Below are 15,397 nucleotides of genomic sequence, written 5' to 3' on the forward strand. Positions count from 1 at the left end.
TGAGTTCGAGCCCCGCGTCAGGCTCTGGGCTGATGGCTCAGAGCCTGGAGCCTGTTTCCGATTCTGTGTCTCCCTCTCTCTCTGACCCTCCCCCGTTCATGCTCTGTCTCTCTCTGTCCCAAAAATAAATAAAAAACGTTGAAAAAAAAAAAAAAAAAGAAATGTGTGTTTGCAAATATTTGACAGTGTGGGCCAGAGGTTAAGGTGAGGCATAAAAGTTGAGCACAAGGAGAGGGTAAGCTGGGGGTTAGCCCAAGAACACAAAAGGGAACAAAGTCAAATGACCCTTACTGGAGTGAACAGTAAAGGCAGAGAGAACAGTAACAACAACTAACACTTCTAGAATGCCTACTGCATGCCACATGCTTGCTATTCTAAGCACATTACTCACATTAATACATTTAATCCTCCCAACAGCCCTATGAGGCTGCTCCTATTATTACTCCCATTTGACAGATGAAGAAACTGAAGCACAAAGTGAAGTAACTTGCAGACAGTTGCAAAGCTAAGAAGTAGAAAAACCAGGATTTAAAATCAGATAGGGGCATCTGGGTGGCTTAGTCAGTTAATGGTCCGACTCTTGGTTTCTGCTCAGGTCAAGATTTTACAGGTTTCTTGAGTTTGAGCCCCACTTTGGGCTCTGTGCTGGCAATGCAGAGCCTGCTTGAGACTCTCTCTCTTCTCTCTCTCTTTCTCTCTGCCCCTCCCCTGCTCAAGCTGTCTCTGTCTCTCTCTAAATAAATAAAACTTAAAAACTATAACAATAAAAAATAAAAATAAATAAAAAATAAAACCAGATAATCTGATTTTAAAGTTTATTTATTTTGAGAGAGACAGAGACAGCATGAGCAGGGGATGGGTAGAGAGAGAAGGAAAGAGAGAGAATCCCAAACAGGATCTACACTGCTGGTGCAGAGCCTGATACAGGGCTCAAACCCATGAACCATAAGTTTGTGACCTGACCCAAAACCAAGAGTCAGATGATTAACTGACTAAGCCACTCAGGTACCCCTAGAATCCACGTACACACTATATACACACTCTCTCAGACAGACTGGTTGGAGAAGGAAGGAAAGCAGGTGGAAAAGGAGAATAGGAAAGAGCGTGGTGATAAGCTGCATCTGAACCCAAAGAAGGAGCAGGGAAAAGGCAACAGTGAACATTTCCCCAATGCCTTGATAATCATGGGTGAGCCTTCCCTGTGCCAGGCTCTATGCCAGATGCTAGGGGTACAAAGATGAGTCCAACCTGGGCTAGACAGAAAGGAGTCACAAGTAAAGAGGCAATGCTAATACAGTCTAGATTAAGTCCTACACAGCACTATTGGGGCCCAGCAAAGAGAGAAGCTCTACCCAGCAAACTTGGGAGCTGCAACAGTAAGCTCAGAGCCAGGGGCCAAGGAGGGATGTGGAGCTTAGGCTGCCTAGTGTCACCTGGATGAACCACCTCCAGAATAGGTCACAAAAATAAAGGGCTCCAAAAACAGGTCAAGGGACCACAGGAGAGCTCAACCAACATCCATGTGCTGGAAGAGAGAAGCAGAGGCATAAATCCTGAATAAATTGGTAGATCAAAAGCCCAGCAGCTATTGGAAATGGGAGGTGGGGGGCATGGCAACTGGGGAGCCCAGGTCAAGCAGCAGAAGCCAGAACAGAGCAAGAAGGATGGAACAAGGGGACCTAAGCATGTCTGGGTCTTCATTCCACACTCCCTTCCCTACCTCACAACTTTATCCCTCATCTAATTTTCTAACAGCAGACTCTCCACCAGCGTTATGAACCAGGAACATAGCTGTTCTGGTGCCCTAGTGCCAGGGGAGACTTTCTACAGTTAAGTATTTTATACTAATGTTCCTCCTATTCCCTCCCGCCATCCAGCTGACCTACCCAGGATGAGCTAATGGCCCTCCTCTAAAAAGAAGTGTTGGGCTCCTTTGTTCACTCACATTTCTCCCCAGAAACACTCCATCCAGAGCTTATGGCTGCTGATAACCTGGCAGTGCTGGTGACTTCACCATTCTCCCTCTGGGAAATGAAGTGACTCAGCAGTCATCAACACCAAGATAACAGTGCTGGTCATTAGGAGTTCTTTACAGGGCAAAGAAATGTCAGGGTGTTGGGTATCTGAATGCAGCCACAGGTCCTAGGGTTAACACAGCAGAAAAAAAATGACAGTGTACAGAGTTGCAGACTAGTCCAACAATTATCAAATCCCCATAAGGGTGCCTGGGTGGCTCAGTCAATTAAGCGTCCAACTTCAGTTCAGGTCATGATCTAGCGGCTCATAAGTTTGAGCCCCGCCATCAGGCTCTGTGCTGACAGCTCAGAGCCTGGAGCCTGCTTCAGATTCTGTATCTCCCTTCCTCTCCCCCTCTCCCCGACACATGCTCACTTTCTCTCTCTCTCTCTCTCTCTCTCTCTCTCGCGCGCGCGCGCGCGCGCGCGTGCGCACGCATGCTCTCTCTAAAATAAATAAACGTTACCAAAAAGATTTATTTAAAAAAATCCCCAGAGAGCAACTCTCAATAAATACTTGTTGACTTTGTTCTAACAATAGAAAGGGTGGTGTGCTAAACCACAGTTCTTCCTTCCTGATTTCCAGTATACGGACCAACATGCCTGTACTGAGCATTACCATGCACACAGTTGCTGCCATGCTATTATGTTGGACATCTGTGGGATTGTTTGCCAGAACTCTCTCTTTTTGGGAACTATTCACCCAACCCTTATCTACATGGCATCTTCCTATATGGCCTTGTCTTCCCCTACACATTTGACTAGTCAAGGGTGAGCACTTAACCCAAAGCAGGTCAATTAGAGCCCATCCTTGGGGTTCTCCCAACTAGAATAAGAGAATTAGTCTCTGATAGGGGAAGCTGAAAGATGTAAAATTTAGGAGCCCTTAATAGCTTCATTTACAACCATGTGGAGGAATGCTGTCTGCAGGAGAGAAGATCAAAATGCAGAGAGAAACAGAGGTTAGGGAGATAAAAAAGATTCTTGGTAGCATCCAAGTCTAGGCACCCGGTTCCTAAGACCAAGTTAGAGCCATACTTTCTACATCTTGGTTACTAGGTTGGTTACTGGATACCCTAAGCAAGTAAATTTGTTTTTACCTAAGCTACTTCTAGCTTGAGTTTCTTCTAGTTGGTTACAAACAGTGTCTGAATCAACCTGGACTTCTGGTGGCAATGACTATGTGGAGGCATGGAAAAAGTAGAGTTCTCCACAATGCCCCCAAGGAACTCCCTGCTGTGCTCTCTTAAAGAGGGTATCAGTGTGCAGTGACAGTCAGTCCCTAGCCCAGACAGACCACAGCAAGTCCAATATGAGAGGAGCAAAAGGCTACCACCCTCTCTAGTCTTATTCACGCCTCATGTGCCCTGTTTGCCCTAACATCTCTCTAACTGTTCATTTGCTCAGCCATTCCAACTGATGTCTACTTGGTATTTCTCTGGATTCCAACTCACTTCATCATTACAGGCCATTTAGCATGTCTTCCAAGTATTCAAATCCTCAAGCCAGCAAGCTAAGTTACCTCCCACTCAGCATCAGAGGCTGAGCTTAGGTGGCACAATGTGAGTGTTAAATGGTATGGTATAGACTAGAATTGCCATGGGAAGTCAGAAAAGGGGAAAATCAGTTGTGGGTGTTATAAAGCAAGTGGTCTGGAATTTGGAGAGATAGAAAGGACATTCCAAGCTAGAAAATAAATAAATAAAGACACTGGAACAGAAAAAGTTTGGGAACAAGAGGTCTGGAGACAAGAAATGGGCTTGACTAAAGTGTTATCAGAATGGGACCAGTATTAGATAAATCTAAGAGATACAATGGGGTCAGGTTACACAGGGTCTTACCAATAAGGCAGAGGAGATTAAACTTGATATATAGGCAGATATCATGGTAGAATTTTGATCAGAGAAAGGAGGAAAATATTTTAACTATGTATTTCTCACAGAGGATGAGAGAAAGAGAATCTCTCTAGCTTAAAAAAGATAAAAGAGGAGATATTCTCTCTACCAAAAGCATTCTTCATTTTCCTAAGGATTCATCATTGGTTATTTTGAGAGTTTTTATTGTTGGAGTGCTGTTCAATATAGAAATTTAGAAAATACACACAGGCAAAACAAAGTTCTCCCAAAACTTCACACACAAAGTAAGCATTGTTGAGATACTTATATGCATCTTCCCAGAATGATTTATAATATATATACTAATAAAAAATTAATTTATCTTATATAAATATGGCTCTTCTCACTTACCAATATATTTTCCATTGATTGCTTCTCAGTGGTAAATTCCTGTATCACATTTAAAGTATTATTTGACTCAAAAAAATTAAACTTACATGTATCTTTTTACAATTTGTTCCATAGCTCAGATTAGCATTTTCCTAAATTTGTCCCATGAAACAGTTAGAGCTACAAGATATTCTGTCCAAATTAAGGACTTATGTCTAGGAGAGGCTTCATCCTTTGTGGAAATTAAAGGTTCTTAGGTGTCCTACAATGAATTGATTACAACTAAATCAAGTTTGTTCCAGGAAATGCCTCCCCAGTGAAAATTCATCAACAGTGGTATAATTCTAACTGAAATGAATGTATTCAGAAAGAGTTTAAAACACAGTCCTGGTCAAAATATCCTACACCCAAGGGAATCATCAAACGAAGCCCCACTTTCTGGGACAGTGGTGATCGCCCCATTACCTGATGAGGCGAACAGTAGCCATAGGGCCATTTCACAAGGACATAGAGACCAGAATTCGAGCATCTGCTTGAAGTTTGACACAAAATTGTCAAGGTCCTTTTCAATCCTGAGACTCCATGAATTTCAATTGAGAGCATTAAAAAAAACTTTCAGATCTCATCATTCATTTGCCAGCCTCAAGCAAACCATTTCCCCTCTCCAAGTCTCAGCTTCTTCAGTTTCTTTCTGTGAAATGAGGGCCGCCATCCAACTCTGAGCCACAAATCTCTAGATCCCTTTGGAGTCCCTTCCAACAGTGACACACACACACACCGCCCTAGTCTCCTGGTCTCCTAACTTCCACAGCTTCACCGAGGACCTCTATCCTCTTTGTTGAAGAAAAAATGATATAAGCAAACAAAATAATCAAGAGTTGCTCACATATGTACACAAAACGTGAACCAAACAGCTGGAAAACAAAGAAAGTAGGCGAAAGGTGAAGTTGTTTTGCTGAATGGGTGTCAGAGGTTGGCATACAAATCCACAGGGAGGATGAGCGCTTCACTAATGCTAACACTTGCTACGAAAAACTTCCATCTCTGCAGCACAACCTCCACTCTCCAAGCTAGTTCTTCCGAAAGGCCTAGAGGCAAGGAAAGTTTCACTTCTTTACTTTCTTTCTTTCTTTTCTTCCAGAAAAACAAATAGTTCAAAAAAAATAATATACTTTTTAAGAGACCGAGGCTCAATGAGAAAGGAATCCTCCTTCCTCCTTAGGAAAAAAAAAAAACCTTCAGCTGTTCTAATGCAGTCCCAGGGCCCCACAGGATTCGGCTTTTCTGAACACAAGCATGGGTCTTGTTGTTATTGTGTGCTCCCCAGAGCCCAAAGCAACCAATTCCGTGCTTCTCTTTCTTTCTGGTGTGTTGAAAAAAACAAGGGGAAGCTCAAGGAATGTGGAAAAATACATATTTGAGTGGTGGTCACTTCTTGAGGTGACCTTCCATCCACCTTCCAGGCAAACTATCACAAAGATCAATAAAACCTGAATCTAATTAAGTCTCAGAAAGACACAGAGCTGATTCCCTGGCTGAATCAAACACCCCTGAGCGTGGGCCCTCTGCTCTGAAACCCTCCAGGGGTCCTCACTGGCTGCAGAACCAAGCCCATTGCTCTGCTTGAATGAAGTATACAAATTCAACAAGCAGTCTAATATTTTTGGTGCAGTGCCTGAGGTCTAGTGTTCCTTTGGTCCTGTGTCTCTCTCACAGAGGCTTTCACTGGAACCAACTGCAAGGCTAACTGGCTCTGTCACTGTACCACCCTTCTGTCGACTTTAGAGAGACCCTATCATGCTAAGTGCTTAGGCACTTGCAGTGCATAAGGTAGAGAATGGGCCTTCCCCAAAGTCTTAAGAACCAGGTATAGGACAGTTCTTGTACCTGTTGGCTAATAAACATTCATAGCTTTGGCAAAATTTTATCTAAGACCTCATCTGATGTGGAAGTTATTAAAAAGGAGGGGTACAGACCCCATCCAGCCATAACCACCAGAGGTAGGGAGACCACCTCATCCTGGTTTGCCCAGGACTTTCTCAGTGTCAGCACTAAAAATCAATCCCATGTCCAGGAAAACCCACCATGCCAGGCAAACTAGGACATTGGTCACCACACATATCTAACCAAAGAATTTACCAATTGCTGAAGGCCAAATTAGCTTGAGTCAGTACAAAACATCTTGTTTCCCTTGAAATAGCTTCTGCAGGCTTAAGTTTCCAAAAAGGACTAAAGGAAAAATGAGATCTAGAGTCTTGCTACTCAAGGCAAGGTCCACAGATCAACAGCATCTGTATCCTCCAGGACCTTGTTAGAAATGCAGAGTCTAAGCCCTACCTTAGACCTACTGAATTAAAATCTGCACTTTAGCAAAGCCTCCAGACTTTGCACAAGGGCTCCATGCACCTGTAAGTCTGAGGTGTGCTGACCTAGAGGAAGATATTTCAAGAGAGTGACTTTTAGCTGGGCCTTGAAGGCAACAGGAATGAGCTGGCAGAGGAAGGGAGCAGACAGCACCAGAAAATAACGGCAAAAAGACACAGAAAACAGCAATGTGTTCATTCAGCAGGAGTCATTTGTTGTTTCTGGGTATGAGGGATGGGAAGTAACCTGTGAAGGCAGGTTGGGGAAAGACTGTGGAAGCTCTTGAACATCAGATGAAAGTATTAGCCCCATATCTTCCTTGCTCTCTCTCCTTTCAAGGCTCAGGCAGCTACTAAACGCGGTTTTATTCTCTCAAAGCTAGAGCTCCTCCCTCGCCCTGGCCTAGGCTGGCAGCAGCTGGATTCCCACAGTGCTAGCTGAGAGCAGAGCAGCAGGCCCAGGAAGGTCCTCCACCAGGGCTGCGTTCAGGTCCAAGCTCTTCTCTCTAAGGGCCTTGAAAGGCTCAGAGCCCTGTATCTCTGACTTAAGGAACACAATCTCTGATGGGGAAGGCAGAAGAGATAGCCAGCAGTTAAAGGCATGCAGATCAAGGATCTCTATTCTGAAATGAAAAGTTGGCAAAACAAGAAAAATGAGGGGACACCTAGGTGGCCCAATCGGTTAAGCGTCTGACTTCGGCTCAGGTTATGATCTTGCAGTTCGTGAGTTTGAGCCCTGCATCGGGCTGTCTGTTGTCAGCACAGAGCCAGCTTTGGATCCTCTGTCCCCACCCCCCTCTCTGCCCCTTCCCCACCTGCACTCACTCTTTGTCTCTCTCAAAATAAACAAATAAACTTAAAAAAAGAAAGAAAGAAAAATGACAAGTCTTGAGCAATATCTTGCATTCTGAGAAATACTATACCTACAGTACTGGTCACTTAACCACTTTGTGCCCCAGTTTCCCAAACCATACAATACAGATAACCCTTGTACCAACCTCACAGGTTGTAAGGATTCAGTAAATTAATGCATGCAAAGCTCAGAACAGTGCCTAGATTCTACCAGAGGCTCCCTACAAAGATCTGCCTTGAATTAAACAGTGCCTCTGTCCTAATGCGGGAGCTGGAGACATGACTTGCTGAGTGCAGAGCTCGGGTAGCAGCCAGCCTCCAAGTCAGCCCAAGGGACCATCTTCATAGATGTTGGCATTTGAAAATATATTATTCTTTGCTACTTAATATGGTCCTCAAATATGGAATGTTAATCATAGGGTGAACTGAGATTGTGTGCATTATAGGGCAGAGAAGCAGAGCCATGATGAGAGATATAGAATAAAGGATTTATTACAGCAATTAGACCTGAAGCTAAATTGGCATAGTATAAAGCTACCATACCGTGTCCCTAGCACAGCTGGTCAGTTTTGAGAACTGCACCAAAAAACTCCTACTCCACATACTAACATCCAGGAGGCTTCCCTAGGAAGCCTTATCTTCTAGTCCCTCCCTCGTGGGGGTGTACCACATACCACTCTTTGTACACATCTGTAACAGAACCCGTATCACTTGTGTTCCAACTATTTGTATCCTCCTCCCTGGTCTCTGTAAGCCCTTTCAGGCCAGAATCTGTGTTTCATCCTTTTGCATCTCCAGCTGCTAGCATGGCTCCTGGCATATGTTAGCTCAGATCATGTTAAATCACTGGCATTTTATCATCTTTCATGCACAAAAAGTTATAATTTCATAAATTTCAGAGTATTAGGAGGCACTTAGCAAATGTTTACTAAGTAAATGACACAAGACAACGACAACCAAACACCCACCAATTCTAATTAAACATCAAAAAAAGAAACTCCCTCAGGATTTTATGTGGCCTCGGGTTCCTTTTTACATACCTCAATTATTTCTTCACTCTCTAATGTGAACATGCCAATGAGTGGTTCCAACAGGTCAAGCAAACAGGTTCTGCACCATTTTCATGTCTCTGGAGCCTGGCAGTGTCTCCAGACAGAAGTTGATTGATTTCTCAAGGGGTCAAATGTGGTTTTCTGCACCGTTTCAGTGTTTTGGGAGGCTGGCAGCATCTCCACACAGCTGAAAAGCAGCAGGCTCCAAGATGGAAGGGATTAACCTCTGAGAAAGCAGGTGCTGAACTTGCCTTGACTTTCAGTCCCAGCATCACAGAACGACAAGGAGCCTCAGAGGTCATGGATCTCAACCATACATCACGTGGAACTGAAAATTAGCACATGCGATATAACTTTTTTAAAAAATCGAGACATGTATCAGTGAAAGGGAGTTGAAAATAATATAAGGAAAGGAAGAATGGAAGGAGGTAGCTGGTACAAACTCACTTCATCCAGCTATAACAAGTCTAAAATTGTGAGGTTTGCCAGGCTCCACAATCCAAATGGACCCCAGCAGCCATCACCTGAGGTTGCAGAGAGGCCTGAGTTGGTGGGTCAGAGAGAGGTTGTTTTGAAACTTCAAAAGGGACAGAGATCCAGATAAATGTTATCCATGCATATGTGCTCCCTCCCACCGTGGCCCAGCCCTGTGATTCCCTGGGTTCTGGCCCTCCTCTTTTCCCCATCCTGCTCCTTGGTCCCCAGAAGCCCTTACCATCCCTGCCCTTTTCCCTTGCTTGCCTGATTACCCCACTCTGGACCTATACCCTGGGTCCTGTTTCTCAAGCCTGCCCTGGTTATAGGGACAGGGGAAGTGAACTAAGAGGAATTGGTGGTATTATACAAGCTCTGTCATTTTGAATTCACAACAAAATGCTAAAAGTAGGGACAATTAGCCTCCTTTTAAAAATGAAGAAAAGTGGGGTGCCTGGGTATCTCAGTCAGTTAAGTGTCTGACTCTTGATTTTGGCTCAGGTCATGATCTCATGGTTCATGAGTTTGAGCCCTGCATTGGGCTCTGAGCTGACAGCGTGGAGTCTGCTAGGGACTCTGTCTCTCTCTCTCTCTCTCTCTCTCTCTGCCCCTCCCCGTTCATGCTCCCTTTCTTTATCTCTCTCTCAAAATAAATAAACTTAAATAAAAATGAAGAAAAGTGAGGTAATCTGTTTCAAGTCACAGAGCTGCTACAGGATGAAAGAAATCAAAACCCAGGTGTATCAGACTCCAACGCCATATTCTTTCCAATATGCCATATAGCTTCTCTCTCCATGATTCCTTTCCACCTTCCCTGGAGTCTCATTTGCATGTTCCGCACCCCTGATATTCATTCTGACTCCTTCTTCAATCTACATTTCATTTCTTTATCTCCAACAACTTCCCCTACTCAGACTCTGGCTAACTCACAATGTTTGCTGAGACGGAAGAGCCGCCAACCATTTGCAATCTACATATGAAGTGAGGGCACACCTGATCACACTTCACCTACTCTACATGAGTCTCCACTGCTACAGGAAGTATCCAAATATCTCGTCATGGCATAAATGCCATTCACAGCATGGCCCCTACCAGTCCCTTTGGCCCTACCTCTCACCCAGCTCTTCTTTTTCACCAGATTTCAACTACACTAAATCTCCTCCCAAAAGAAGCCTACTCTAAGACTAAGTAGCCAACAGGGTGGCCTACAGAACTTATTATGGAAATCTTTTTATTACGTTGGCATCTGGTACTAAAATTTCTCTTTGGGCAGAAGACTTTCTCGACTCAAAGACTCTTTTGATAACACCCATTGGTGCAGAAGTTGAGGTCCTAGGGTCCCAAGTGTGGGTAGTTTGCAGGTTACGCTTTCCAGAAGTAGATGCTGAGATGGGAGTTTGGGGTATAAGATGTTTCTTAGGACAACCCAAATGTACACCAACTGGTGAATGGATAAACAAAGTGTAGTATATCTATAGACTATATTCTGGAATATTAGTCACCCATAGAAAGGAATGAAGTGCTGACATATGTTACAGCATGTGGATAAACCTTGAAGCAATTATGCTAAGTGAAAAAGAAGGCAGTCACAAAAGGCCACATATCATATGATTGTATTTATATGAAGCATCCAGACAGGCAAATCTATAGAGACAGAAAGTATATTAATGATTGCCAGAGGTTGGGGGAGGGGGTAATGGGAAGTGACTGCTAACAGACAGAAGTTTCTTTTGAGGGGTCATGAAAATATTCTGGAATTAGATAGTGTTGATGACTGCACAACTCTCTGAATACTAAAAACCACTGACTTGTAGTCTTTAAAAAGGTGAGTGGGGGGTGCTTGGATGGTTAAATGTCTGGCTTTTGATTTTGGTTCAGGTCATGATCTTACCGTTCATGAGATTGAGCCCCCTGTTGGGCTCTGCCCTGACAGCACAGAGCCTGCTTGGGATTCTATCTCCCATTCTCTCTTTCCCTCCCCCACTTGCTTTCGATCTCTTTCTCAAAATGAAAATAAAAAATACAATAAAAACTTTTTAAAAAGAATAATCTTTAAAAAAAATAAATAAAACAAAAAGGTGGGTGGGTAGGTTAAATAGATGATGGAGATTAAAGAGTAGACTTCCTGTGATGAGCACCGGGTGACTCATGAAAGTGCTGAATTACTTTACTGAACACCTGAAACTAATAACTAACTGGGATTTAAATAAAAACTGTTTTAAAAGTGAATTTTTTGGTATGAAAAATATATCTCAGTGAAGTTTTTTACAAAAATCATGTTTTTCAGATATTTATAGGGATCAATACCTATGAAAGGAAGGAAGAGGAAGCAGAATTTGGGCAGAGGAAGAACCTGACCTGTGATGGAGTCCCAGCAAAGTCTCTGTTAATTAGGCTAGGAGATCCAGAGCAGTAGTGCCCAGCACAGGATGCTGAAATGGCCCCCACTTTACACCTCTACCTCACTCAGTCACTGGCTTTGGGTCACCTGGGAAGGGTGTGATTTCCTGCTGCTAAAGCTGGGGAGGCTTTTTGTTGACCCACTCCCTGGAATTGGGCAACAAGTCCTTCTTTGAAGGGGTCTGAGTATAAACACCCTGCAGGCCTCTAGGGAAGGAATATGACAATTGTTCCTAAAAGGAAAAAGAAGTTGGGAGAAGAAAAAAAGTCAGTGAGACAGCAGAAAACTGTGCAGTATGCAATGGGATGCCATCTTGTAACTCCTCACATCTTCACCTAAGTTAAGGCACAGAGCAGACCCTTAACATTTTGTCAAACAAGTACTTCTTTTCCAACACTACCATTTTGCTCTTAAACTCTCATTTTTCCCAGAGCCTCAACTACCTAAAGCATTTAATCAACCAAAAATTTTCTTAAAGTTTTGTAGAACAGCACATCTCTTTTTTCCTTCTCTTCACAGACTTGTGAAAAGACATTAACACTGAGGTGTGATTTATGGATTAGGGTCACATTGTGCTTAAAATCTACTGACAATGATGAACAAGAGGAGTGGTGAAAGAAAAAGAAAGGGAAAGTCTATCACGAAAACCAAGGTGGTTTTAGTATCAGGTATTGGGCCTGCTAGCTTTTCATGAAAAGCACATCAGGAAAAGCTACAAGAAAGATCATATTTCACATCTGGTTAAGATAAGAGCAATAGGAAAACCAACAGGGAAATAATGTAAACCCAGGCATCCAATAATAAAACCTTACTTCTGCATAGATGTTTGCCATGTATCATCCCATTTAGTTCTCCCTAAATTAGGGAGATCAGAATTATTATTATAATCGTCATTTTAGAGTTGGGTCCACTGATGTTCAGAGTTTAAGTGAATGGCTCAAGTTTACATAGTAACCAAGCAATGGCACAAGGACTTGCACCCAGAGTTAATGACTCCAAATGCAATATTCTTCACGTGACTACCCCATGCTGTAACACAACTGCCACCACCTCCCTACCCTCCACGGCCAGAGAGGTAACCATGAGTGGGCAGAGAAAAACCTACTCAGCCATTCAAATGCATTTCCCATAAGGCAACAGCCATTTGAGGATTAACTTCTTAGAGAAAGTTTTCATTAATTAGCAACACTTTCAGCAAACAAACAGAATGAACAGAATTATCTTCTAACACATCCCAGAGATGCAAGAATTCATTTGTGTGTGGTCTTGAAAAAGTTAAACAGTAAAACTCCAGATAGGCAAACTGTAACCATTTTTTTTCATGTTTATTTATTTTTTGAGAGAGAAAGAGTGCAAGTGGGGAGAGACAGAGAGAGAGGGAGACACAGAATCTGAAGCAGGCTCCAGGCTCTGAGCTGTCAGCACAGAGCCCAATGCAGGGCTTGAACTCATGAACTGTGAGATCATGACCTGAGCCAAAGTCGAACACTCAACTGACTGAGCCACCCAGGCGCCCCATCTGTAACTATTTTTAACTCCAGCTGTGGCCACAAAAGGCATTTTAGATGGGAAGACAGAGAAAGAAATTATTGAATAAAGGGCTTCCATACAACAGAGTAGCATTCAGACCGGGAGTTTTCCTTCCCAACAAAAGTCACTACAATACTAGGATATCAAAGGCATCCACTGGCAGCGATGATAGACATATTTCCAGAACTGGGGCAAACTGATACATCCAGCATTGATATGGATTGTGCAATTAGCAGTGAAGGGACAAGATTCCTTGTATAAAAAATATGTTTGAGAGGTGCCCGGGTGTCTCAGTCGGTTAAGCATCTGACTTAGGCTCAGGTCATGATCTCACCATTCGTGACTTCGAGCCCCATGTCGGGCTCTGTGCTAACAGCTCAGAGCCTGGAGCCTGTTTCAGTTTCTATGTCTCCCTCTCTCTCTGCCCCTCCTCCGCCTGTGCTCTGTCTCTCTCTCTCTCTCAAAAGTAAATAAACGTTTATATATATATATATATATATGTATGTGTGTATATATATATATATATATATATATGTATGTATATATATTTGAGAAACTGTATCTCAACCAAGTTCAATGGCTTTCTTTCTCCAGGAGTTCCCAAGAGGAGAATAACTTACATAGCAATTTAAGAAATGGTGAATTCAAGCAATAAAATACAACAGATGTCATTTATAACAACTGCAGAAAGAAACTGATCACTCTGGACAACTAGTTCATGTGTGACAAGCACATGGCTTCTTTGCCTTCATTTCTCCCTCCTGTCCCATGGCAGGCATGACTAATTAAGTCACTGCACTCTTTGCCACTGATTCCAGATATAGCTTCACAATCTTTAAAACAACACTCCAAAAAAAAGCAAAAACAAAAACAAAAAACACTCCAAGAAGCTACTAGTTAATCATAACAGCATTATCAGCTTTGAAACAAAAAGTTGGGCATAAACTAGCATCAGATGAAGAAACAGACTCAATATTTCTCAGGGTGCAATGGATGAAGGGGGTTGAGACCCGGAAGACCCGCTAGTTAACTCCCACAGGAGGAGTTAAGGGCCAGGGACCAGATCCCATGTGTCATCATATCCTCAGCACCTAGTAAAGTGCCTGATGTGGTAGACTCTGGATATGTTTGGTGAATTAGTGAGTAATGAGTAGACACCAAAATCACATGGTAGTGATGATTTTACAAGGTCCACAGTTACTATATGTGTATATTAGCCATTAAGAAAAAATGTACATAATTGTTGCCTATTATGGATTCGGCTTCTTTCTCAGCTCTTCTTTCTACTATCCTTATAAGAACCCTAACAAAGAACCTCATCCAGTATGCTTTAGAGAAGCACCAGGAACCACAAAGACCATAATGTCCAAAGACTGTGGTTTGAATTCTGAATCTACATTTATTTGCTATATAACCTTAAGAAAATTACTTGACTTCTCCAGGCGTCTGTGTCTTCAATTATAAAAAGAGGAGAATAATAATCTAACTTGTAGGATTTTTTTATAAGGATTAAAGATTTATTATGCAAAGTACTTAATACAGTTCTTGGTCCTTTTTCTATTTATGCCTCTCCTTACTTCCAAAAGGATTTAAAGTGGCTTAAAATGTTACCTACAACGAAGTAGGTATATTTAAAATAAAGAGGCAAAATTTTCAAAGCAAAGAGAAAACAAACATAGAAGCAGAGTAAACAAGTAAACAAGTGACTTACAGCATCTCACACACAGTAGACATAAAATGGTGGTGGTGGTGGAAACAGTTGGTACTAATATTAGTCGTCACTGGTGCCATTATCTCTTCCTGGAGAATTCCAATCACCCTTCAAGTTTCCATCTGGGGACTAAGCCTACGTAATAGTAAACATAATGTTACAGCTCAAAAATTAAAACAGTGTAGTATTGGTACATGAATAGACAGAGCAATAGAACAGAATAGAATGTACATAAAAGATTTGAGTAAATGATAAAGTTGCATATGTACATGCATAAAGTTCATGATAAAGTTTAGTGTATGATAAAGTCTCAACATTTTGAAAACCTCAGATGTAGTGTAGAAACTAATGCAATGAGAAGTTACATAACTTGCCAAGTTCACACAGCTAGTAAATTATATACCTGGGGGAGTTTGAATGCAGGTATTCTGATTCCAGAGTCCATCTTTTAACCACTAAATGATAATAGTAAGTTAAAAAGGCAAAGTACAGGTCAGTAAGTATACTATGCAACCTTTGGGATAAAAAGGAGAAAGAAAAAAACCTTACTTATATTTGCTTGCATATGCATACAGAAATTCTGAAAGGATACATAAGAAACTAATAACAATAGTTACCTTTGGACAGCATGGGGATGGGCAGAAGAGGGATTAGGGATGATATATCTGTAAATTTATTTTATAATAATACATATATATTTGAACTATATCATTTTGGAACCTGATAAATAAAAATAAAATTAATTAAATTAAATATAAAAACAGAAAGAAAATG

General features: G+C 42.1%; 1 long non-coding RNA gene across 1 annotated transcript in view; it reads right to left on the minus strand.

The window, feature by feature from the left end:
* The window catches only part of LOC144614044 (uncharacterized), a 114,546-nt gene extending 99,794 nt beyond the window's left edge, over window positions 1-14,752 (minus strand). The window contains exons 1-2 of the long non-coding RNA XR_013551577.2: window positions 14,624-14,752; window positions 8,496-8,835 (exon numbers count right to left, since the gene is read on the minus strand). This is a non-coding gene — a long non-coding RNA (uncharacterized LOC144614044). The remainder of the gene's footprint in view (window positions 1-8,495; window positions 8,836-14,623) is intronic.
* Window positions 14,753-15,397: the final 645 nt, after the last annotated feature.

Source organism: Panthera onca, chromosome D4 (assembly GCF_046562875.1).
Source record: "Panthera onca isolate mPanOnc1 chromosome D4, mPanOnc1 haplotype 2, whole genome shotgun sequence".
In the NCBI taxonomy this organism is placed as follows: Eukaryota; Metazoa; Chordata; class Mammalia; order Carnivora; family Felidae; genus Panthera; species Panthera onca.